Below are 26,020 nucleotides of genomic sequence, written 5' to 3'. Positions count from 1 at the left end.
TCTGGCAGAGATGCAACTCCAAAATTAAATTCAACAGACAAACACAAGCACGCAGCCACAGCTTGGAGGTTAAAGAGAGTGCAAGAACTTTTATGTTGTAAAGAGAGGCACCCGGGGCAACTATGACAGATTTATTTAGGAGGAGACGTAGCCCCTAACGTGGGGTAAAGACCACTTGAACTCACAGCTCTGAGCGGGTGCACTGGCATGATTTAACAGGCTCTGAATAGCACATTATCTCCCGGGCTCCGCTGGAGCATATTTCAGCCGTATGATATCATTATTTAGAGACCAACACAGAGCAAAAAAGATGTAGCATTTTCATTAGTGTCAACTCTCTGAACTCTGAGGCGGGGAGGGTAAACACTAAACAATCATGGCAGAGTGAGAGAGGCGGTGGGAGTCGAAGCGAGCGAGAGCAGAAGAGAGAGAGAGATATGACAGGAGTGCGAGAGCAAGAGAGAAAAACACAGCGACAGAGAGAGGCAAAGGGGGCTAACATTAAACAACTGCTGTTAATTGCTCTAAGCATCCACATTATGCCAGTAATTTCTCCCATTTCTCTTTCAGCGTTAAGAGCTTCAGGCTAGAAAGCTCCTTCAGCCCCTTTAATAAACTACTCAGAGTGCCTCACTGGAAAAGACAAACAAGAGGCCCCTGGCCTTAGAAACACTCGCTTCACTAGGGGGAACGCTATGCCTATTTCTACACATCTGTGACAACCTCCTCCCCTTCAGGTATTTATTCCCTGTGTCTCTTCTTCCAGTGCTTTACGCTGCCAAGGTCAACGGAGACGAACAGGCCCACCAGCGTCCTGATGCGGTGGCAGCAGAACAGTGAGGAGAGAGAAAGGAAGGGGGGAGAGAGACATGTGTAGTGGGTACAGTGGGGAGGGGGTGACGGTGGCAGCAGCTGGTTACCAACCCTGGCAGCAGCGGCGGGGGAGCAGTGGATCTGCGATGCACTGCAAACGCTGCAGCCACGTTGGTGATGTCGCTTACTGTCTCCCGGCCCCGCTATCGCTTTCACAGTTTACACACATGCTACCACTAACTATTAATTTTCAATTTAAAGCCACAGTGAAGTGCATCGCCCATCACGGCATCATTTCTGCCACCATTGCTTCAGTGCTACCAAACCACTACAAAGTGCATGCCCTGCCTTGAAGTTCCTCAGACACAAGCAGCTCTCACTAATGTGAGTCATCCTAACCCTTTAACAACCATTAACCAAAAACATGCACACACATGACCAAAAATTTAAACAAAAAACACTCAGTGTGCGTTTAAATACACACAAGTGTAAAGAGGACAAAAGACAAAGAGAACAGTGCAGCGAGACAAAGACATTGTGGCTTTCCTCTGACTGCCTGTATTTATTGAAGTGCCAAGAGCATCAATGATGTTCACTTTGCGTTGGGAGGTTATCCATTTGACTTCCCTCCTCCCTCGTCTGTTCTCACATTTAAGAGCCAGTCAGACAAAATGAAGCGATTCAGCCGTCTGTTAAAATATGCTCAACTGCCCCCTGACAACTCCCACACGCTGATAACCGCTGTTTCCAAAAACGCCACGCACGTGAAACACACATGAGCGCCATTCATTAGTTGCCACACAAATGTTCCACAAGCACAATTCATGAGCCTCTCAGTCCTGCCTACAAATAAATAAATAGAAAAAGCCAAATAAGGTATAATGAGGGGGTAGGGCTCTTTTTTAGTCCTGATCACACGATATGTTGCTTATGGCCAGAGAGCAGAGACCATTACAGACCGGTGATTATATAAGTGGTTGGAAGGCAGCACCATTTTAATATACTGTACTTAAGCACCGGGGGTATCCATGGCAACTTGCCTTGCACCGTGCATTCAGAAAATCCCTAATGAAATGCCTATTAAGTGGCTGATAATGACAGTGTCCAAATATATTTGCATATGTGTTTCACTGCCAAAAAAAAAAAAGGAGAGCAGTGAATGAAAGTAGGGGCCTGATTACTGCAATCACAATAATCACAATAATAAATATGGTACTTCTGTTGTGTTTGTTGTTTGAACAATGGCACTTCTTTTAAGGAAAAACTATTTAAAAAATCAGGCTTGGTGATTTGGTCTATGAAATAACGATTATTTATATGTACAAGTATTGCTTTTTTATAAAACTTACACAAGGAAAAATAAAAGTAGTGGTGCTGGGTGTGAATTGAGGCCTCTTTGCCTTCCTCTGGGAGCCTCCACATGTGACTTCCATTTGCGACTTTGGCTGAGTGCCCAACAGGACATCCCTGAGAGAGTGTTTGCTTGACTCAATATCAACAGCCCGAGTAAGCAGCCGTAGGGTGGAGGGGATGAGGGGGACTCGCTGGCCGAGCCCGGCCTCTGGTTCCTATTGAAAATAAACTAGGCTGTACATTCACTGGGCCCAGAAATATCAACATGCGCTGCGAGGAGCCACGTATAGCACTCAGCAGCGTTCCGCTGGTGCCTCTCCGAGGCTTAATGATACCTGCGCCTCCCCTCCAGCTGCTTCTGCCACCGCTGCTGCTGCACACAGACAGCAGGCGGGCGGGGGGAATTAAAGTATACATTACAACAGAAAAATAAAAAGAGATCGAAATGACAGAAGTCAGACAGTTCAAGCTGACCGGGCCTCTTGAAACAGAGGAGCTGGTAGACTATAGCAACAGACACTCCAGGTTAAATTGGCCCTCCTGTGCCTCCTCTTATTTTCCCACCACCACAGCTGCCTCCAATGCCCAACCCCCCCTTAACAAAAAAAAAAGCTTTTCTTCAAAAGCGTATTTGAATTAAACGAGTTGCTGAAATCAAAGGCTCGGCTGGGCCGGGTAAATTTAAACAAGCAAGTGCGGCGCACAGCAGTTTACCTGTTATACAGCAGATTGGAATTAGATGAAAGAGCAGAGCATGGCAGACAACTTCCCCTTTTTTCACAGTAGTAGATATTATCATATAGTAAAGGTGGTTTCAGTTTAAATTAGATTCCTTCTCAGCGAAAAGTACATGCTACCGGGTTGTTGTTTTTTTAATGTTCCCGGCCACTGAGATGTCATCGAGATGAAGGAACAGCTAAGAAAAAAAAAGTGAGATACAATAGTGGTTCACACTCCGATTTCCTGTTGGAGATGAATCTGAAACTCATTTATGACAGTGATCTGTAGCTTCAGCTCTGCCAAAGACATTATCATTCCCAGAACTGTGGATACACTTGAATGGCAGCAAGACAAGCTCCACTGGCAGTCAAAAGAGCACAACACCTGTGCATGCTCTGCAACAACCGCTATCTAAGGTCCGAGGAATCCTGCCGATGCATTTGCAAGTAGCAATGAAAAATACTTCCATGCGGGATGACAGAAAAATGAAACACTGACCATGATTCGGATAATGGAGAAAGTTTGGGGGATCATCTCCAGGAGCTATTGAGCCGTGGAGCGCTCTGTTCTCGTGCTGGAGACTTCAGAGTCCTCCGATAACTTCGGCCTTCTGACTTACTGCTGACACAGTGGCTATCCATTCATGACTAAAGCACCATTCAAATAGACACCAATAACACCTAAAAACCCCCCTGATCAAATTAATTCAGGAAAGCGGCATTCCAGCAAAGAATAATAAACTCATTATATGGAAATTTCAAACTCTTCTATTCTCCACACCGCGGCTAATTCAAACCTAATTTTTACTAGCCACTAATTTGAGGGCGAAGGGCGGGGGGGGGATAGGAATTACATCTGGAGGTAATTCATTGTGTGGAACTGAGCCCAGTGGAGGCTACGATATCACCCCCGCCACCCCCATCCAAAAAAAAAAAGAGAGAGACAGAAAAAAAGAAAACAGAGAGACAGACAAGACATAGAGAAGGAACTATTTAGGTGAGTGGGACTTCCGGAGCACTGAAACGACACTTTTCACAAAAATGTTTTCATTGTGCTGTCACCAGACACGGGCTGGAGAGGATATAGGTGCTGCAGGCGCAGACAGAGAGACAGACAGAGACACTGATAAATAGGAGGGAGAGGGAGGAAGGTTTTCAGGAAATGTGGGACTTCTTATACAGTTTGGGCTCCTCCAGACAGCTGCACTGGTTCAGCATTTTGGTAAATAGCCAAAGATGTGGAGTTTAAGGATGGTGTGGGTGGATGGTGGTAATTTTGACTCTACAGTTGGGTGTTGTGCCCACTCTTAAGTCTCAAAGTTTATGAGGACGTCTCCCTCTCAAGTGACCAGCTACATCTGGGCTGCCTAAGTGGGCTGCCTAATAAATGGCACACTTTTCCAATGATCTGCACTTTCAAAGCACTGACTAAAGGGTATCCAGCTGTATCAGTTTCACCGTATGGATGCAAACTTAACCGTTATTTTGCAATTTGCAAGGACTAGAAGTGGACAAGATTTTTTTGATTATGCTAAAGTTGGGGTGGGCAATATATCTAATATACTTGAAGCATCATGGCTTGTTCCACGTGGGATGTATAAAATGACTATATCGTGAACATCAAGTCTCCAAACACATGGAGAACCATTGCGACTCGCAAATACTATTAATATATAAACCGGAGAGCTGTTAGTTTGCTGTTTAATGCATAAATCTTTATATTTAAAGGTGCTGGGGTAACAGTTTTACTCTCTGCTATCTAACAGCTATCTGTTGACCAGAAGTTTTAACTTCACCACATAAACATCAATACTTCCTGACCAAAATGAGTCTGGTGCTTCAGAATAATTAATGTATGTAATTATAACAACGCTTTAACTATATTGTACCAGTCCTTTGTTTAACCAAAATATAACAGTATTTTAACTTTATAACAGTACTTTAACTAACCTTTTTTAACCTTAATATAACAGTAGTTAATTTTTTTATGCTGTCTTCTGTGTTTGGTGGGCCGAAGACAAATTTCCACCCTGGTGGACATTGAAGATATATTCCAATTCTATTCTAGTTCTAATTATATTAGTGCTTTAAGTTTTTTAAAAAAAACCAAAACAGTACTGTAGTTAACTTTATTATAACTGTGTTTCATTTACCTTTATTATAACAGTGCTTCATTTCACTTTATTAAAACAGCACTTTATTTCAATGTAAGTATAACGGTACTGTTTTCAATTTATAATCACAGTAATTCATTTGACTTTATTATAACAGTTCTCGAATTCACTTTATTATTAAAGAACTTTATTTCACTTTTGTATAACAGTACTTAATTTTTTTTATTTACTGTAACAGTATTTTATTTCACTTTATTACAAAAGGCTTAAATTCAATTTAAAATGACAGTACTTTATTTTACTTCAGTATAGCAGAATTTTATTTAACTTTTATCATGACAGTAGCTTATTTATTTACTGTTATTGTAGCTGTAGTTCATTAAATCATTTTCAAATGTACTAATCTACAGTATTTTAGAGATTTCAAAATTTCAAGATATACATTGTGTATCGCGATATAGCCTAAAATGATCAGGATATTATTTTAAAGCCATATTGCTCAGCCCTACGCCGAAGGAAGTCACGCTGATCAAATTGGGAGAATGAAATAAAAAGTTTGGCTCCCAACAATCAGGCACAGTGGAAAAAATCCCTGCAGGAGGACATTAACATGTGATAGAGAAACTCGCCTCAGTCCCTTCCACATCCGAACCCCCTGCTCTCCACTTCCATCCACTGCCACCCCTCCAACACTAAATGTGTTTTCCAAATGAAAATAAACGGAGTCCGACTGGTTTGAGGCAGTCATACTCTGGAATATGAGATCAAATAAAGGCTTCTGTGGAGGCTGAAAGGAGAAATGAAATGGCTTCTGAGGGGGAGATGTACCGAGTAATAAAATTACTCCTTTATATCTTCCTAAACAGCACATGTTCCCCTGGAGTGGGTGAGGGCTTCACTTTGGTCAAAGACAAGTATGCAAGTGGCAATTTTTCCTTCAGGGAAGATTCCCTGATACACTTCTTGAGACTTGGTGCGCCGCAATTTTCTTGAAAACGAGAAACTATTTCAGCAACAAGTTAAGCGGAACTTTGGAAGTTTCACTTTGATGATGTGCAGGTACACGCTGTCATTGAAAGGTATGTTCCATAAAATTGGAACAGCAAGATGATTCATAAGCCTACTGCTTTTCAATGAGTTCAAACTAGGCTGAAATGTTCGCATGAACGGCCGTATTTTAGTCTAAAACATACAGTTGACTCGGAGCTGACCATGATGTCACTACTTGAAATTGGTTAGCTATTTCGCTTATACAAGCACCACTCCATTTGGCATCGGGGGAAATTTACAACAAAAGTATGAATCTAACTACTTAAAATCATGCAATTGATTTGTATTCTTAAAAAGCTGGTCACAATAATATTCAGATGGACTTTTTCGCTGCGGCAGAAGAGCTATATTAGAGGAAATTTGCAATTGGAGAGAATACATTATAATTCATTATACAGTAGCTATTAAACCTTCAGTAAAAAATGCTTTAGCACAAGGATTGAGCCACTTATCATACCTACTCACTACCTTTAAAAGCTGTCCATGTTCAGTACTCTGAGTGGCAAAAAAGCAATCGCTGATGACTTTGAAAATAGGACTAGATGTACAATTTATCAAAACAGAAAAAGGTTGGCGGGGATTTCAGGGAATCAAGAGTTGTAAATGTTTGTTGGAAAATCACAGGAGAAAGGACGACTGCAATTTGCGGGATTTAAAAAAAAAAAATTAGTGACGCCATTTTTTAAAAGTTATCAGCGGAGTAGTTTGGGTTCTACTGTCCAAAAACAACTCTAAGGCATTTAAACAAGAAAAAAGTATCGCTCATAAAACTGAAATATTTGCAGTATATTGCATGGATTGCAATCTTTTATTAAGAATCTGTGTACCTTTCCAACACTATGTTTTTCTGTGTTCCCTTAATGAGGTTAATGTAAGAAAATTACACAACAAATTAAATAAATTACTTGCAGATGCACGCAAGTATCCCCGTTTCAGTTTGTTTTCTGCACTCTTGGCGTGTAATTAAGTGGTTTACACCGGGTTGATGATGTTTGTGCTGCGACTATGAATCAATTTCTAGCGCGAGCAAAATATAGAACTTTAGTCTCAGTGACAACCTGCAAGACAGCTGTTTACAAACATACACAAGATGAGAGCAGACTCATTAGAGATCTCATAACACAAGGCCCCAAAAATAGTGCGTGGAGCGTGCATCACTGGCCTTAAACACTTGTCTAGCTATCATCGTGGCTGACTTTTAATTTACACACAGCCACCCAATTACACTTAGAGGCAATGTTTTCAACACTTTTGCGAACTTGGGAAACATCATTAACTTTCTCTGCGTCTTGCCTTTTGCCCCTGTCGAAGCCTGTTGCCGTCTTTTCAGGAAGACGAATGGCAAAGGGGATGTTTCTGACAGCTTAAAAGTACCCATCAGCTGCCTGCGAGACATCTGCCCGCACATCCAGCCCCGAAAACCTCCCCAAACAAACAGCAGGCTCCACTTCAAATACATAGCAGGACTATTAGGTAATCTTCTCCTTTGTTCACTCTCCCTGAGCCTCGGTGACTAACCTCAATCTCTCCCCTGTTCCACCTCCTGCCTTCGAGCTGACAACACAACACTTAATGCTGCCAGGGCTGTGGGAGTGCACCGTGATGAATGGCTGGGAATTATCTGGAAATATACACGTGCTATCTTATGTATTCACAGAAGTTTGTTGTGTTATGATGACAGCGGCGGTTTGGGGTTTAAAAGTGAGAGCAGGGGGGAAAGAGAAGAGGAGGGCGCCAGCACAAGGGCTCTTTGTTTTTGGGACGGGACAAATCTGAGGTTTCCTTTTGGATATTCAATATCCTGCAAGGTACAAAACGGAGTTACAGTAGTCTAGTGTCTGGCTTTTTTTCGTGGGGAGGGGTGCAAAGGCTTGCTACGTGTGTCTGTGAATTGTTGCATGCTTCTTAGTCAATTGCTGTGTGGCTCGCGTGAGTCGCTTCCAACAAAGCCTGGGAAATCAATCAATCTGCGAAGAAATAACTCTCATGCCAGATGTGGCACTTGAGAAAAAAAAAGACTTAAAAAGACTTGCTTGTATTAGGGACTTGAAGGGTCCAAACATTATAAAACCATGTTGAAATGAAATATTTATTACAAATGAATCAGGCTGTCAAAATGCTACCTAGTCCACTTTGAATTTAAGCTTGTTATTTTAGGTGGCTTCTCTTAGGCATAGCATGTCAAATCTGCAAATACATCACTATTTACTTCACAAGGAGAATGAAAGACAAATGTTTCATTAGCAGGTGACTTTTTTTTCTCGTTTCTTTTACTAGTCTTCAGTAGTTCCGCTCCTTGACACTCTTGCATACGCTTACTATAATTATAAATGCGAAGCTTGCTATAGGGAGCTGAACTTTTCACACCTTTCAAAGCCACAAAATTGGATGGTTTTGTGGTTGTGCAGCTGCCGCTCCGCGCTAATGCAAGGCGGTGTCATATGAAAAATATTCCTCTCCCCAAACCACAGGGCTGGTCATTAATGAAACACAGGCCGCGCAGTGAGGTCATACAGAGTCTAGATTTCAGCAGCCACACTTAAAAACCGCTCAGAGAGAATAGAGAAACATGAACACAAATCAGATTCCAGCTCCAAGGACGGAGGGGAAAATAAATAAATAGAGAAAAGGCACTGGCCCCTCTCACATTTTCCCCCAGCGCTCTGCAAACAACCGTCAACTGCAGCTCAGAAACGGCTCACAATGAGAGCAGACTAAACAATCTGGTCCTGGCCAAGGAAAATGCTAAGCAACTCTGCACACAGGATGTCTCACCCTAATTGCCAACTATCAAATCTCACAATGGAATCTATCCATTTGGCAACATCTTCACAGCAAACTTGGCTATATACTTTTGCTTTTAAAAGTGTCAACTTTTGCGATGAGAAGACAAAAAAGATGGGGGAACATGGTTATCAAGAATTTCGTTTCTCGCTCGGATTTGCTCGGGCTTACAGGAAAAACCAGCAGTAATATGTGCTAAGGAGAAAAACGTTGATTGGCTAGAGGTGCTAGGGGTCTTGTAAACGAGTGATTAAAATCCTTAGCATTAAGATAAACAGACTAAATAGGTCCCCAAAGACGCTCAGGAAGGAGAGAGTGCGAGGGCAAGCCCGAGTCAGCACCAGAGACTGACAGACTGTGTACTGGAGGTGGGCACGGGAGCGTAACTGGAGCCTTGGGACTGGTATAAGAAACAGGGTTACCAGGAGGGACCCGGGGCTTTAAACAGGAAACTAATGGACAGTCTCCACCATCCACCATGTGGCATTGTATTTTCCAGCCAGTCAAAGCCATGCTCGCAGAGACCCCATGACTTCAAACAGCCAAAATAGCAGCACATTCATGAAACAGAACAGAACTACTGGGAATTAAAGAAGGCAGGGGTAGAAAAGAAAAAAAAAGAAAATGCACACGCACAAAAAAAGGTAGCAGGCCTCGACAGCAGATGGTAAAATTAACATTTCAACAGTTCCTTCCTTTCATGTAGGTCTCGGTAGAACTTTTTCTTTTTGGGAAAAAAAAGTAAGAGGGGTTTGGGTTTTGGTAAGATACAGTGGTGTAGAAGGCATCTGGAAAAGGGGAAGAGGAATATTGGCTTATTGCTCCTGATGGTCCACCTCAATGAAAAATTAAATAGGTCTGTTTTGCAGGTTTCCCCTCTCTAGAGCGCCCTAAGCTGTGTTATGGAAACATCATCTTGGTAATTTATACGCCAAAGAACACCTGGTGATGAAAGAAAATAAACCATACCTCCCTTTCTCTCTCCATTTAAAACCCAACACTTTGGCTTTGTGCTCGCTCCCTTTGATGTTCTTTTTCCACCGTTTTAATGTCCATCCATTTGGTTTATTTTGCGAGAAGTTGGCATCTATTGTAGTGTTAACTCGTTCACAAAATGCTTGTCAGATTTTGTTTTTGAAGTCCCGATACGCACTTCAAAAAGGTGCTGTTGAGATGTTATCACGGAGAAGACTGAGGCATCTCTAATAAAGACCCAAACAATGGACAGCCTCTCTCATTTCCAACCCTGTCCAATGGAGCGTCTCAGTAGTACCCATTAATTTGGACACAGTTCTGGCTAAATTACATGTGTTCCACCTCTGTGACATTTTAAATGCAATTAAAAGCTGGTTATGGAAGTGTGTGCGGACTTCCCTGTGATGAAGGGAAATCACTGACGTGATTAACATGCAAACGAGCTCACGCTGGCAGACTAGATTGGGGTTTGAAAACCTCAATTACTTTTGTGTGATTATCTATTTACCAGTACACAGATTTCCATTTCTCATCTCCAGCCGAGTTCCCCATGCACGGGCCTCAATTATACGTGGCGCACCTTTATTTATGATGCGCACGATGCTGAAATACAAGCGCTGGTTATTTTTCACTGTGATATATTGCGTCTTTAAAGGCTGCTCATGAGGCAGGGCCACCAGACCAGCACTTCCTAATGCTGAGCCATTTGCTTTGTGAGCACTTAATATGATCTTGACCCCCACCACCCTACACACCCCCAATCCATCCATCCAACCTCTATTTAAACTCTGTTTAATCCCACCCCCCCACCCCCCCTGTTAGACAGCAGGGAGAGTAATGGACAAAGGGCAACCATTTTTCCCTTTCAACTAAATTTTATGCTTTAATACTTTGTATTTATTTCTAAACTATAACACTGGCAAAAATTACAGCCTTTAAAATGCATGGATGACTTTGTGTGTGTGTGTGTGTGTGTGTGTGTGTGTGTGTGTGTGGGTGTGTATTATCTGGGGACTAATTGCAGGTGAAGATGCAACTATATCAAGCGGTAGTTGAGAGGAAGGTGTGCGATTGAAATGAACTGCAGAAACACTCCAGGCGTTATAGTTTGTATCCTCTTGTTGATGTAATTATTAAAGCAACGCCTGGCAGCACAGGAGAAATGAAATTTAATTAATTCAAACTGCTGAATACTGAGATTTTTTGTTGTTTTTATGTTAAGATTTACATTAAAATATCAATTTCCCAAGCAGGCAAGATTTAAGACAGAATAGAGCCCTCCAACTTTTCTAAGGAAAAGCAAAAAAATCCAAAAACACACAAAAAATTAATGAACTACAGTGCAGTAACTGTGCCAATGTGTACTTGCTTTTCAACCATGTTATCTGAAGTGTAATGATTTAAATATATATATATATATATATATATATATATATATATATATATATATATATATATATATATATATATATATATAGCGCCATCTTATTGTTTTGTCAGTGTTCCTGCGTGTTTCTGGGTGCCCAGGGACGGGAAGAGAAAGGAAGAGGCGCACACGTTTCTGTGGCACAGCCAGGCTTTTTTCACATTGTGCCAAGCATACATAAAACATGCCCTGTTGCTTCAGCTGAAGCAAAAAGGAAAACAGTGCCATCAAGTGAAATTTCTGAGGATTCCTCAAACACCTCAGCAGAGACATCCATCACCTTATCAAACTATAAACAGTAGAAGAGGAGTTGTCTTGTGCAAATTTACATGAACAGTACTTATTTAACCAAAATGAAGAGATTTTTTTGTCAAATAGATAACTTATCGCAGCTATTTACTCTTCCACACTTGCTAAACATATCTTTTAAAAGGTGTACTTCTTTCCAAAAATATATTCTTTAAATCTTTTCTCTGGATGGAAATACTAGACACAAGAGCACCTCCCACTCAAGCAGAGAGCTGATAAGACAAGAACGATGCTTTGCTGAGTTCATGTTCAGAATCCTGTTTGAGGCACCTCAGGAACAAAGGGAATCATTATTACTATTTGAACTCAAAGACTTGGCTACAACACTAGTATAAGGTTGCTAGAGTGAAAAAAAGCAAAAAAAAAAAGAAGAAGCAGTGGATACAGCATATTGAGGGAGTGAAACTGGTGGTGACGGCTAGAATCATGAGTGAGGCAGAATAAAAGAGACAGAGAGGGGTAGAGCTTAGATAATAGCAGATAATGGACAATTAACTCGGGCTAGTAGTGCCGGCTGCAGTGAATAGCAGCTTGTGGTGCAGCAAGTCCCCGATCACCACTCAGCCATATTCACATTGGGAATACAGGCGATATCAAGCTGCAGGCTACTGGGCCCTCTGAGGTGTACACGCTGCATTAGCAATCTCCACAATGCCTTCAAACAATGCTTGATACCAACAAAGTGTCCCGAAGTGCAAACGCAAGCACTCCGCCAATGGGAAGTCTGCGGTGCCATAACCTTGTCCATTGTTTCACGTCCTTTCACCATCAAAATAAACCCAGGAGCCGTAAATCTATTAAAAAAATGTGACATACTGCCATTCCAGGGTGCAGACGGAGAAATTAGCATAATTAAACCTATATAAAAGCTAATTGCATAAATAAATGAATGAATGTCACCGCGGTGCATCACACAAACAATGCATGTGTTCATATCAGGGGGCTCAGAAGTGTTTTAACTGCCCCCCCCACCAGCGCCCCCACCCCCTTCAAGCTCCATCTAAATCTATTGATCTGTGAAACACAGGGACCCAAGGGAGGCAATTCACTTAATATCATACATCTAATGATGAGATGAATAACGATTATACCATTTGGTAATTAAACGTCTTACAAACCATTTAACTGTCTGTGCGTCAGGAGGGGTTGCTGGAGGTCGCAACGATTGTTTTTCATTTCTTGCTCGGCACGAAAGCAGGAGACACACGCAGGAGGTAAGGCTGGGGGGTGGTGGTGGGAGAAAACAGTGCATGGCACAATGGTGAAAACAACACACTAATGACTGTTAGCAGCTATGGCACTAATCCCGAACGCTGTCAAGACTTTGAAGGGGAAACAATTTGGAGGGAGCAAAGGAAGCCAGACAAACATCTTAGCTTACCCGATTTTTTTTATATATATATTTAGAAATCTCATTAGCTTGCATGTGCTTCCTTTCACAATAAGAGATAAGTGAGGGAGAAAAATAAACCCACGTTTGTGGGTGAACTGTAAATACATGACAGGGGCGATTTTAAACGAAGAGGGGTGGGGGTTACATACAGACACCTTCACTCTTTGCAAGAGTGTGTCTGATCCACACAAAGGTGTGTTAGACACACGCTCTGAGAGCCAATTTACTGTCAACATCCTCTACCCTAATCCCTACTTACATGCAATAATTACTCAACATTGCCGTGTCAGTGTGCTGCTGTATGGACAGGCAAACTTACATTGTAAGGGACTGTTCATTATTTATGAGGGGGGATGAGGTGGAGCAAAACGAGAAAGGTATGTCAATTTTTTTGTTTTTAACACTGGGGAGGGACATGTTTCAATTGTTGTATTTTCTATTAATGTTAAATATCCTTTGAACCCCAAATCCTGCTGACGGTTTTGAAAGGCAAGTTTTTTTTTTGTTGTTTTTTTTAAAAACATCATTACATAGCCATTTTATATAGCTGGAATCTGCAAAACAGATATTATCATCTGATTTTCACATTTCTGATGGTTTCTGTCATGAGAGTCACTTTATTCTACATGTCTCATTTAAAATTTTGCCAAAATGAACCATTTTTAACTTCCCACAGAATTAGGGTTCACTATTTCAGTTGTTCAGTCTGTGTCCCCTTTCTGAATTCTAAGAAATGTTGTGGGTCTGTGAATGCGACACTGCTGGATTATTTATTTATTTTTCCCCTCAGCAGCAGATTGTGGAGTTTTGAGTGGAGGAGTGGATAATTCATCAGCCGATCCAATCAGAGCTTATCAGATTGATGATTTAGAGGAACAGCTGTTTGCAAGTAAAAGCAAACTTTTGGACCCCGCAAAATGAAAGGTTAAGTTTCACTGTCACTGCATCTGACATTCTGCTGCTCTGTCTCTGCCCAGAATACTCTATGCTTTGTGTGAGTGTGTTGCAATAAAAAAACGAACGGTAAAACATAAATTCTGCGCTCCTGCATACATGACTGTGGTAAAAAAAAAAAGAAAAAGAAAAAGAAAAGCCTTTTTCCACTTCCAGGATTTTGTTTTCAAGTTTTAACTTCTACTGTAAAACTTATGGTAAGTTTTTAAAATCTAATAACATCCTTCATGCCCCGTCTCTAACATTACCACTGCTGTATACAGTTTATTTGGGAAAGGAGACATTATATGCACATATTGCTAATTTGCCAGCTGTGTGTAATAAATATAGTTAGTTATAGTGGAGGAAAGCTCAAGAAAAATATCTGTATCTTTGAGCAGGGTCAAGATAAAAAAAACACCCAAAAAACAGAGTCACACCCCAGCCATCCCACACCTCTGATAAATAAAGTACAATCCCTACGTATGGCTATAATAGGGAGGTCAAGTGTAAAGTATTAATGAGTTTTAGGGGTTAAAAAACATGCACACAAACATCCAATCGCTTTGTCGAACTAGCCTAACCCTTCCATCCTATCCTCAGAGGGCCGAACAATACTTTGCTTCTGGCACATTCACACAGCATTTACTGACAGAGGGATGTGTGTCATACTCCTGGCTCCTTATTGAATGATAGCTAGTAAACATTGTCATTCCAAAGAGAGGCAGGATTAAAGTCCGCTTCGCCCATTGAGGGGGAACAGTGCGCGGAAAGAGAACCGGAACAATAGCCAAATGGAGGACAGTATCACAAGGGTCCAATGTCTGCTGTGATGAATATGTGGGAGATTATAACCCATTCCATCATTTCCATAATGTAAAACTCTCTTTCTTCTCCACCCGCCGACTATTCACTAAATAAATGAGAAAACTATCACCCGCGCAGAAATATTTGACAAAAGGCAGAAGGGGAGGGAGACTGAGTTTTGAATGACCCCCGTGCCTTTGACAATACAGCCGCTGTCCGGACACATTCGGAAGCAGCCGAGTGAGTAAGACCTGGTAGAGTATTTATCACTGGGCACAATGCAAATGTATTACCATGTCACCTATACCACTTCACGGCGCAGAATGGGACCACGGCGAACACAAGGGAGGTTTATATAATACCAGGCAGAAATATGAATGTTCTCTCGATGTGTGGCTTTACTGCCTCGCTGGCACTCTAACCTGAGGGATCATTCAGTGGACCCTGGTTTAAAACCCTGTCGCCACAAAGAGTCGGCCCTTGCATTTAACCAGTATGCTAACTGGCCTAGCTAATGAGTCTTTTCCAACAAAAATCATTTGAATTGGAGTAACAGTTTGAAAGAACTTCTGAAAAGAAAGAATTACAGAGTTCAGAGTAAAGAGAATAAAAGAAGTTGAAATGATGGAGACTACCTTCGGCTAAGTTAATAACTTTTTCTTAAAAGACTTCTTGAACATCTGTGAAAGCCATCTGGTTAAGTATAGCTTCCGGGAAAGCAAAAAAATAAATGACCTTTGCATTAAAAAGTTGGGCTATACACTTACTCTATGCTATGGACTGACAATATAAGCAGCCGCTTGACCGCGGGCGCTTGAATCTTACCTTTCTAGAGAGCTCCTCAAAAAACATTAAACTTGTGAAATTCCTGAGCCATAGAAAATACCTCCCCACCCCGTGCTCCGCTCACACCTCAACATCACTGACACCTTTTCAGCTACTCACTTGATGTTTGTGTGTGTGTATGTGAAAGAGAGAAAACCTCTGTGCCCGATCACTGCAGTCTATTCCAGAGATGTCTCCCATGGTAACCTAGTTTATTTACTTTATCTACAATATAATGCTTCAGTGAACATTAGCAACTTTGAGACACAAGTTTCAATCAGTCGTCTAGCGGCTGTGTGTGCATGCTCGTGCGTGTGTTCAGCCAGGTGCAGAGAAGAGATGAACACTGAGAGATGGTGCGGCTTTAAAGCGAAGGACTGACAAAGAGGTCCCGAAATAATAAAAAAATAAAAACGGACAGCGGGGAAAGGAGAAGCTGGGAAGAAACTCAGAAAGAAAAATAAACTGCGCAGGACAGCTGGGAGAAGGACTGTGAGGAAAGGTAGTGGTGGATTTAAGGAATAAAAGAGAGAAGTTAAATAAAAGGCGATATTGTGCTGAGAGACGGAAGAGAAAGAGCGAGGAAGACGGACAAAGGGGATGATGGAAATAGACAAAAACAAAGTGAAAGAGAAAGCATGGGAGAAATAGAGGAAAAAAAGAAAGGGAAGGGAGACAAGGTGCTCTCCCTGGGTAGTGTGGAGCAGGTCTTGTCCAATAAACACAGGTGAGCAGCTCGACAGGCCAGGACCACCAGGCTGACTGACAGCTGAGAGCTCTCACTGACCGCCAGCTTTATGTTACATGACATGAGGAGTGCAACTGACAAAGAGGAACTGCCTGCACCTCTCTGAGAGTGGGAGGGAGACAGGCTGGCGAAAGCACGCACACACACACACACACACACACACACACACACACACACACACACACACACACACACACACACACACACACCTTACACGCTTGTGCACACTGTTTAAAGCGGCATCCACGCATTGTGGCCACAAAGTTGCAAACACAAAAACATCCACTGTCTAAAACACACACACAGACAGGAGGACAGCCGTGCTATTTCCCTTCACAGGTGAGCAGAAGAGGGAAACACCCCGGTGCTTCAGTTACTTAGTGGGAGAAAGTGAGGAGTTGTAGGGTGGGGGGGGGTTAGAGTGTATGCTGTGCGCAGACTGAATCTTTTCCACATGACGGGCCTCGGGCTGTTTTTGTCAACTGCACTCTTGAGCAGCAAGGAGTCAGGTAGTGTGACCACATGATTGCCCATGAGGCACTGTGGTGAGAGAGGGAGAAATGGGGAGAGAGAGGCAGGGAGGAGGATCGGGGGGCCGGGGACAGGACCGATGCAGCACGCATGATGAGGTGTAATCACAAACCCCATTCAGAGTGCAGTGGAGTTTGTCAACATACACACATTCACATTCCACTGTCTGTCAGCTCTATGACCCAAATCGAGCATGCTGTGTGAGTGTGTTTTTCCACACACACACACATTTACACACAAGGATGCTTTCTGCCCATTTTGTCTCCAACCAGGTAGTAACGGTTGCAACTGTCTGGGCTTGTGGTTTGTGGTGAGGAAGTCAGATTCCAAGCTCTTGTAGGATTCAGCTGCCGCCTGTATCCCTTTTCAGCCGGCGATCAAGTGATCATTATGAACAAAGGACTTGGCTTGTTGCCTCTGGAGTAAAAGCTTTTTCAGTGGCTGTGACCGTGTTTGATTTGAAACTTTTACTTAAAAAAAAAAAAAAAAAAGACAGTGAGCTACACAGAGGAGGGCACTACCTCATAAGGAATCTAAAGAATGCTAAGTAAAAGACAAAATCAAATACCATATATCAAATTATTTGAATGCTGTTGTCTTTCCTTTAAAATATTGATGAAACTAAATCTCATTTTATACATAGCATGGAGTAGAACAAACAATCCAATTTACATTTATACATACCTTTGTATTTGATTATTTAAACAAGTCTTCTTTCGCCAAAGGAAGTCAAATTCTTAAAAATGTCATTGCCACAACTTCCTCTGATATGATACAACAACAGAGAAGTGTTTCTTGAATTATCATGATATAATTTTCTGCGATAGGAAGATAACAAATCTTAATAATAATTAAACTACACAAACACTAGAAGACAGGGGCACTGATGCACCTTAAAAACTAGTTGCCACCTTTAATTAAACAGAAGACCAAACCAACCTAACAGAAGGGTGCAGGAATGACTTCTAAAACCCCAAAATGAGTTTGGTTAACTCAGCCTTCAAAGAGTTTAGGGAACCAGGGTGGTGCTAACTTTTGCGTTGTTGCTGGTCTCCAAAAAAATTCATCCCTGCATCACTGTAACACTCTTTGCACCAAGCTAATGCATATGATAATGTTCTAACGTCACAACAAAGTTCAATGGGCTCATGAAGTTATTTTTAGTAAAACGGTTTTGACCACAGATAACTGAGCTACCCCGTGACTGAATTCACCACATAAATTAACTCTATCAGTAGTTAACTCATCTAATGCTAATGGCAAGTTAGCAAGTTAACGTTATGTTACTATTTCATCAGAATGAAATGACCTAAGGTGAACAAACATATATACACATGACTAAACATAATGTAAATAAAAAAATAATACTTCACGTCATCAAAATCCGTCTTTTGTTATTGCTTTGAATGAGAAACAGCAGAAATGAAATACTTTCTGTTTAAACTGATAATACTGAACACAAATAAGATTTCTTTCTTTTGTTAAACTGGTAAAAAAGTTTAAAACTGTCTGTAGAAAGATTACACATTATAATTTATTTGTTCATTTACTGTTTTATTTATTGACACTAATTCGATTTTAGTCATTTTGAATCTACCACAGGTTTGTGACGTTCTGTTTGGCAGATATTTGTCATGTTCTGACAATAAAGAAAAGTTTAAACCACTGCTAACCAGTTGTTTTCCTCAGCTTTCACGTTGGAGCAAAATTAATTTTTAATTAGGAGCAAAATAAACTTTACATTAGGAGCAAAATCAACTTTACTTTGGAGCAAGAACAACTTTCACTTAGGAGCAAAACTTTAAAGAAATAATGATTTCACATTTACTGGGATAATTATCGAATTTCGACTGATATGAAATGTTTTATCATGGTAATATTTTTGGCTTTTCTGCCCAAAACTAAGAAACCAAACAACAATTTTTTGTGGGTAGTATGTGACAATACTAACAGAGTGTTTGCTTTTTGGGAAAAAAAAACAAACAAGGAATTCGCTTCTACAAACTGTAAATTAGCATGCGGTCTCTGAGATTAATAGAACTCATCAGTGGGGTTAAAATAGTGTAGTTTCAGTTTGTCAAAATGACTGTATCCCCATAAAACACTGGACTGTGAAGGGCTAACATAAACTGAGGGCTATGTGTGCAGGCTGAAAAACGAGGCGGCGTGACAGTTTGGTGATAACACACGAGTTCAATCTGTCAAGACAATCAGCATTTAGACCTTGGGAGAAGAATGCGCGACTGTGTGCGACCGATTCATTGGACACGATCACCTGCAAGTGAAGCCACTCGTAATTCTTCCCACCTGAAATGAGGAGTTCAAACTAATGTCAGGCTGCTCTGATGTCATGCCTGCCCCCGGTTGGGTTTCACAATAATCTCAGGCTCTTGGAGAGATGCCATTGAATCGGGCTTCCGCACCCAAGCTTTCTCCAATTAAATTGCGGGGAAAAAACAACACGTGAAACACTAGATCCCTGCTCATTTGTAGAAATTAAAGTGGTGCTTGCAGTATTGGCAATCAGTCATTTCTGAAGTATCTGTCATCTCTAATATGAAACTGCCAAACAGCAGGAAGAGTTGGCATTTTAAAACAATTGAATAAAAGATAGAGTGAAGGAACAGCACAGGCAGCCACTAGGATCAATAGACTCACTGAGCATGTTCATCTTCTCCTTAACAAACGACAGAAATACTCATTCAGAGCCTCCTCACCTCCCTGCTTTCTAACTCCATTCTCATGGCAACTGTGCACTCTGGACAAACACTCTCAATGCAATCTCTTTTCTTCACTCCTCACCATCTGCCTTTCACCTCCACATCCACTCTTGTTTTTCTATTCTGTACCTCAGTCATTTTTCTTTAACATCAGACCTGAGCAAGATAAATACCTGCCGAGAAAAGATGCAGTATCGAGAAAGAGAGAGAATCTGAAATGTCCATATGGAGTAGGAGATCTGGACTGAATTCTGCCGTGTTACGGTTATATTTTCAATGTGTGATGGGTTTCATATGCGGTGTTCTCACCAGCAAAAGGGCCAAAGAAAAAAGCTGTGAATATACATCACAGGTGTGAAGAATATTTCCTCTGCGGAAATAATCTAAGTACAATTCCGGAGTCTATTTAAAAACAGGACAGCTCCTAATCCAAGAGATCAGCAAAGGGCAAGACGCCGTTGCTGGATCCACTTTTGCTCCAATTTGCTCACAGCGCAGCGCTATCAGACCCCAAACCAAACCTCATTAAAATATGGAAACTTGGGGAACTTCCAAAAACTTCTAACTTCTCTCCCCTTTGCCTAAGTGTGAAGACAAAACAGTGGACCATAGAGAGAAGGGTGCATGAAGACCGGCAACAGATCCTTGGGACTGAGAGCAGAAGGAAGGAAGAGAGGGGAAAGTAAACCTTTGATGAGTAAGACTTTTTTTGTTAAGCGAGAGGGCTTAACTTTAAAATATTCTGGGTGGCAGTGAATAGGGGATTGACCAATGGCCCTGATCTCAGCCACACACTGGGGCACTGGGGTTAATGGTGGATAAAGATTAGGGGAAAAAAAGGGGGTTGCTTTGCCTGATCTCCGTCCACCCCCACACTCCGCCCCGCAGTTTTCACCTTCTCCGCCAATCCCAAATCAGCTAGACAATGGAGGCTGCCAATGGGGAATGATCCGAGTCCCTTTGATTTCTGCCTCTACCCTCTCGACTGCTCTGAGTGCCCAGGGTAAAGATCCGTGGAGGTTCCCCCTGTTTGCCCACTCACAGGGACGACAGTTAGCAGGCTCAGAGAAACCATTTGAGGATTGGAAGTGGAATGACAAGAGGTCTCTGATCTATGACAAGAAATCAATTTCAAACTGGAAATGTGAGCAGAGGGCTGTTCAGTCCAAACTGCAGCTTCTTTAAAGCAGCCAAAGATATATTTAATTGCTGTAGATTTTTATATATGTCTACGCTCGAAGTACGGCTCGCAGTGTTGGGGCTATTACACTTTTTTTGCAATGATTAGAAGGACTTTTTGAGGCCAGCAGATATGCAGTAAGAGTTCATCTTTGAAGATTTAACTGAATACTAGACAAATTAAGAACTAATGTTTAAATCTCTTTTAGGTGGAAGAGGAAATCTGGACTCTACTTCACTCTGGAAAGATAGTACTCTCGGGGATATGGACCTGGTTCTACGGCCAAGCCACCCATCAACTTTGCTCTTGACTGTAGACTTTAATCAAATCTACCTCAAAGGTGCTTCTTTATGATGGTGCATGAAGATAAATAGATTTTCTCCCTTAGGTTGGAAGTAGAATATCTAAATAAACCTATGGCCTGGATTCAAAGCAAATGGACTGCAAATGTCTGCACCTTCAGACCAACAAGGATCCATTTCTATGAAGCCACTACACATTTCACTGTTCTTTTTGTATATTGTGCAGGAATATTTAAAGGTGTACTATGCTGAAGTTTCCTAAAAAAACAATGTATAGACTCATACAAAAATAACCCCTCTCAATCATCACTTGAAGTGTGTGGCCCAGTGCCTGAAAGTTTTTCTTATTTTGCTGCGGTCGGGACATTTATTGGCTGCAAACTTTGGGCATTTGTTTTGCCCCCAGCCAAAAACAGCTAACATGTGAGGTCATGACTAGGGCCGACTCTGAATTATGTCATTCAAATCAGATCTGACAGTTCAACACAAAATTTCAGCATTTTAAAAAGTTAAAAAGTTTGAGCCCTAGTCAGGACTTTATAAATAGGAAGCAACCAGATAGAAGCAGTATGCATCCAAGAAGAAGGAACAAAAAATCACTAACACAGCTCTGTAAAAATGCAAATATAGTAAGGTGAAACACCAAGCCGATAAAGCTCATTCCAAATTAAGAGTGAATTTGGGGTAGGTTTTTACTGGGGTGGTGCAATATGGGAAAAATAAATGTAACAATACTTTTTAAACAAATACCTTGATAACATTATTGTGACAATATTGTAGGGTTAACAAAATATTTAGACAATGATATTTTTAATAAACAATCATCAGTCCAGTGGATATAAAGACCAATTGGGTAAAGGCAAATGATAGAGCATCACTTTACTGCAATGCAGCCTTTTAAACCAGGAAAAGGCAACACTTACGATATCCAAATCTAATACGATATTTGGTCTTATGTCAGGATATTGATAGAATATTGATTTATTGCCCAATGCTGGCTTTTTATTTTCACTTTTGCTGGAAAGCACTCACGGAAAGGAAGAAAACTGATGCTGAGTTGGCCTATTTTCTGCTGGATGGGTCAGTGCCGATGGTTAGCTTAGTTAGCTTGCTACAGTATCAGCTTTACGTTACAACAAATGCAACACTCCTACAATAGTAGCTTGCAGCGTACATACAAACAGAGTCAGGAGGAGGGGCCAAGTTTAAATGTTGTGTTTTCAAACAGTAACCGACAATTGTTGCATAATATACCTTTAAATAATATATATCATAATGGCTGATTATTTAGTGGCAGGACCTGAAACATACCTGAAGTAAATCATTCCACTTAAACAAAAAATCTTGTTTTTTATGTTTCTTCATGCCTTCAAGTGTGTGAAAATGTGCGCGTGTGAGTGTGTGCACTTGTGTGGCATGGATGCATGAGCATATGCGAGCGATCTAATCAATAAAATGGCCACATTAGTCATGATGGAGATATAATTGGTGATTCCCATTACGTGACCTGAGATTCCTCACACTCATTTGTGGGCTGACCTGGTGACAAACACCAACTTGTACCATTAGCTTGGAGAAGGGAGCTATCTTTGAACATTGTCCAGATTATGCAGACCTACAATGATGCAGGACCAATCAAATTCATTCGAATTATTAACTGATTCACAGATCATATTTGATACAACCCATATATTTCTATCCTAAGTGTTTATTATTAAAAGGGACAGTTAACCCCCAAATCAAACATACACATTTTTCCTGGTGTGAGTTGCCGAGTGTTGGAGATATCGGCTGGAGAGATGTCTCTAATATAATAGAACTAGATGGCACTTGGCTGTGGTGCTCAAAGCACCAAAAATACATTTAAAAAACTCAACTCTTTCCAGAAATCCTGACCCGATTTCACAAGATAATTCACAGACCTTGTTAGGAGTAATTTCATGTAGGACCTGTTTTCTTTCTGCAGAAGTACACCTGCCAACTGTATCACTGAGCAGAAGGAAGCATGCTTACAAGTATAAATAGCACTACAGGTAAGAGAAAAAATATGTAATTTTGATTTTTAGGTCAACTGTCCCTATATAATATTCAGCCACAACAACAGTGTGCTTGAGAAATATATACAAATGTCTTTGTATGTGAAACTTTTGACTACTTGAAATGTATCATGAATCTCTCACATCCAAACAACTTTTTAAATGATAGCATTTTAATTGTAATGATTCTAAATGATGCAAGAAGTTAGATCAGTGTGCAATACTTTTTGTACCTGGCTGCTGTTTTTGTCATTTTGGCATTCAGGATCGTTTTACTCTGAAGGCAAACCTCACCAACAGCTATGTCTGATGTGGCTCATTACAGTGGACACATCTATCTGAGAAAAACAAACACAACACAAGGCACGCAAAGACAATAAAAACTGCTTTCACTTACCACTTTGGACTTTACAATGTGCGTCGTCTGCTTTTTTCTACGGGCGCAGAGAGGGCATATTTCATCCTAAAAAGAAAATAAATGTTTGGACTGAAAATATGAGCAGAGCATTGATCAAAAGCCACATCTCTGCCTTTTATTGTCAGTATACAGTAATACATACCAGGTAAACTAACATCGGGTTCGAGCTATTTTAACCTTGTTCACTTTATCCTCTTCTGTTCGGCAACAAATCTCAATCGAGACATCAACAAAGTAAATACAAAAAAACTAATAACCGAGCTTGCCCACATTTGTCTGCCACAACGCATATCATAACTTCTAAGCTAGAGTAGATTGAAAATCCCTGGGGTGTGAAAACCAAACAGGCACAACTGAAAGGTTGCCCAGTGGAGGGGGAATTCTATCAAGGTGGACAAGATGAAGATTTGTTACATCTGAGTGGGGAATAGGCCCCCCTTTGACCTCCACTGGCCAGTACAATTACACAAACATAGCAGGGCTAACAATACTGTAACACTACAACCAAAGACACACAAAAAAATAAGTCCATCATATTATTCAGTAAAACGAGTTTTACTTTGAAATAAGAATGATCTTGAGAACACACAGTAGGTTACTGTTAATTTCAACACTGATCCTTGAAAAGACACTGTTAATGCTACTCTAATCTTTCTCAAGGTTAGGGATTCTTTGACAGATGGACATGAAGGGACCATGTTCAAATACTCACCCTAAGGGAGAGAACTTGCTGTTGTTGTCCGTCACAGGAGTAGATGGAGTCCAGCAATGTCAGCTATCTAAGATAAGAAGAAACAGAAAGTGTACAATTAGCCCAGATCTATTCATGAAATGCTGATCTTTTTCTTTTTTTTTCATGTTTCCTTGGTACATTCAGTGCTGGTGTGGACATGTGTGGGCTAGATTGTGTCTTGCATAACTATTGTCTGTATTGCTTGTAGGTGAAAGCAATAAACTCTGGAACAACAAAGTGCACCTGGATTTTGCTGTGAAGCATGACAGCATGTGTGTGTTTGAGTGCATGCACAAACAGGCAACGTACAGTAAAAGCTACAGTCCCCACCCCCCTAACCCATCACACACACACACACACACACACACACACACACACACACACACACACACACACTGCTCACTCTCTCTCAAGTTAAAAGGTGCAGTGCCTGGAAGGCTCAAGCTCTCAGCGCCAAGTAAATCACACTATTAAACTGACATGACTGATTTCTCATGTAGGTCCATTCAGCTGTCTGCGTCTAAGTACACATGCTATGGCACCGGTATAATTTAGAGGCCATTAGTATTGATGATTTTTTGGGTTGATCACACAACTACAGCAAGAGTGTACAATACCACAGCTGCAGCTGCAGATTGCTATGGACGTTTTTACTGCACATGCACCATGTTTACAGCATTACACAAAAATAAAAATAATAATTTCCCTCGTTTAAGAGCATTGTGGGGGCAAATTTCTGCAGCTGGGGGCATAGGGGGCACAGAATGGCCTGGGTGTTCCTCTCCCAGACTTTTTTTTTCCTCCCCTTTATTCTCCCAGAATTCCAATGACCCCTACAGGCAACCAACGACTGCTGAATCCTAAGGAATGTGCTCTCTGAACTGTACAAAAAGCCCTCAGCTCAAAGAGCACAGCTGAAAACAAAACATGCCAACTGCTATAATTTTTCACTGTTTTGAGTTTGTGGAAAATGTTGCACAGATTGCTGAGCAACATTTACTCAGAATGGGGTGAGAGGGTTTGAGGCGGGGTTGGGTGCCAACCAATGCACTGTATGCTGGAGAAACAGACATGAAAAGGTTTGACAAGTTTTAGATCATATAAAACCATATGATTCATTTGTATTTTGTACATCTACAAAGTGGTGTAGGAAAAAAATTGATGAACTTGAACATCACAGTAGTTGTGATATTGTATTGATTCTCAAAAGCACTGTTGACTATCAGCAGTGGTTCACTTTGTATTAAACCTCTGACACTAGATAGTGTTGTTATCTGTCTTCAGCCATTTGACCCCAATGTGTATGCAGATTTTTTAATCTCAGGATTTAAAAAAAAATGGCAATTGACTGCTTTCCCCTTGCTGGCAGTAGATGAGTTTTATGCCTTCCTCTTCTTTTTTTTGTGTGTGTGTATCACGTTTGTGGTCATGGACGGGCTGAAAAACAGGTTTGTAAAAGGTAGAAATCAGTGTGGAGGCCAGTGAAAGTGTTATTCTCAGTCTCTCTTCTAAACTTGATGCCTACTAAATTTTGAGTGATGTTCAAGCTGGCTTGAATAGAGACGGACAGTATTTTTTGGTGGCATGTCACTAGATGCGCCAGCAGAGGGGTAAAAATCTGTGCATCTTCTTGGCTGTTGCATTTTTATCACTGCTGATCATAGCTGATTGGAGCTGGAGCAGATAAATACCTGTGTCTACTGCAGAGTCATTTGTCCAGGGAGTGAAAGCTGATTGTAAGCTTTCCCATTAAACACAAAAGTCAAATGTTAGTGGGTTTTTTGTCCAGTTGGAAAGGACACAGAACATCTTAAACAGTTTGGTGAGTTCAGAAAATTACATCACTTTACT

General features: G+C 41.1%; 1 protein-coding gene across 3 annotated transcripts in view; it reads right to left on the bottom strand.

The window, feature by feature from the left end:
• foxp2 (forkhead box P2) overlaps positions 1-26,020 on the bottom strand; it is a 178,933-nt gene that overhangs the window by 84,849 nt on the left and 68,064 nt on the right. For all 3 annotated transcript variants that reach the window (XM_088073077.1, XM_088073075.1, XM_042511101.2), the window contains 2 exons: positions 24,149-24,215; positions 23,416-23,481 (listed from right to left, as the gene is read on the bottom strand). The gene's annotated coding sequence lies outside the window, so the exon portion shown is untranslated. The remainder of the gene's footprint in view (positions 1-23,415; positions 23,482-24,148; positions 24,216-26,020) is intronic.

The sequence above is a fragment of the Plectropomus leopardus genome, chromosome 22, assembly GCF_026936395.1.
Source record: "Plectropomus leopardus strain MGB_pleo_1.0 chromosome 22, ASM2693639v1, whole genome shotgun sequence".
Lineage (NCBI taxonomy): Eukaryota > Metazoa > Chordata > Actinopteri > Perciformes > Serranidae > Plectropomus > Plectropomus leopardus.
This window is presented reverse-complemented; position numbering and strand designations above follow the sequence as displayed.